Here is a 1565-nt window from a genome sequence, read left to right on the forward strand (position 1 = left end):
AACCCCTGACAGAGGCCATAGGCCAGTGACACCCAGCACATGACGGGGTTCTAGAGAAGACAGTTCTACCAGAGACTTCTCTTCTACTTTTCTTAGTTTTTTTCTCCCAGTGGTCAATGCTGAAATAAGGAGGAGAAGTTAAACATCTTGGTTTGACTTTTTGGTGCTGTTTTGGGGAGGAGGGGATATTTTGTTTGTTTGTTTTTTGTGGGTCTCTATATAATCCCAGCTCTCCTGGAAACCACATAGACCAGGCTAGCCTAGAACTCATAGAGATCGCTTGCTCCTGCCTCTCAAAGGCTGGCATTAAAGGCATGTGCCACCTTGCCCAGCCTTGTTTTTTTTTTTTTTTTTGTTTTGTTTTTTTTGTTTTTTTTTTGGGACAGGATCTCATGTAGTCCAGGTTGGCCTTGAACTCCCGAACATGATCATCCAACATCAGCCTCCGGAGTTCTGCGATTACAGGTATGAGCCACCATACCCTGACTAACATTACTTCATGAAAGATAAAGATCTCTAATAGAAAGGAGACCTTACCTTTGCTGAGTTATTTCTGGATTGACTTGCTTTTCATAGAAACAGCCACCGATGTGGGTCAACTGAGTGCTGATGACTGCTGGTTGTGGTGGGTGCTACACATGAACACTCTTGCTGGCACCACCCTAACAGCTCCTACCCATCCCTTCCTCTCTACGTTTAGACCTATTAATCCCACTGCCACAAATACAGTTGTTCATTCACTATAAATTATTTGTTGACTGTAAGGATTTTCCCAGGGAATCTACATATAACAGGAAAAGTTGGAAGCACCCCACACCCACCCAGATTCTAAAAGCAAGGGAAGGCAGCTTCAACTGTAAAAGTGGTGAGTATGAGCTACATGGAAAACAGTAGGGAGCAGCAAGCTCTGGCCTCCTCTCACCTGTGTGTGTGTGTGTGTGTGTGTGTGTGTGTGTGTGTGTGTGTGACTGTGTGTGATTTACACACACACACACACACACACACACACACACTTTACTGGCCTCCAACATTCCCATTTCACACTCTAACGTGCACTTATCTTCTGAGCAGCTGTCCCCTGCCCTGGACTGTGAACTCATGAGGAGAGAGATTTAGCAGCTCAGTGTTTAAAATAGAAATGGGGACGTAACACGTGTTCTGAACACATCTCGAAATGAACATGACATGAAATCAGTGTTGAAAACAAAGCATAATGACAGAGATTACAGACACTCCCAAAACATTCAAGAGTGCGCGGTAACAGGATCACACCGGGCACGGCTCTGCCCAAGCGAGAGTGGGCAGTGCCGACTTAGTGTGCCAGGGCCACTGTGACCAATACCACAGTCAAGGATGGAGGCTAAACAGAAACTTATGTTCTCACAATTCTGGAGGCTAAAAGTCCACAGTCAAGGGATGTTTCGGCTGTTCTTCCACTGCCTCTCTCCTTGATCTTACTCTAAGGTCTTCTCTGAGACCCCACTGGGTCACCCCTGGGGTCACACACACCTACCAGGCCACTGGCAGAGAGCTCTGTCTGGTGTGTCCCAGGCATGGTGATCCAC

This window comes from Peromyscus eremicus, chromosome 1 (assembly GCF_949786415.1).
Source record: "Peromyscus eremicus chromosome 1, PerEre_H2_v1, whole genome shotgun sequence".
Classification (NCBI taxonomy): Eukaryota; Metazoa; Chordata; class Mammalia; order Rodentia; family Cricetidae; genus Peromyscus; species Peromyscus eremicus.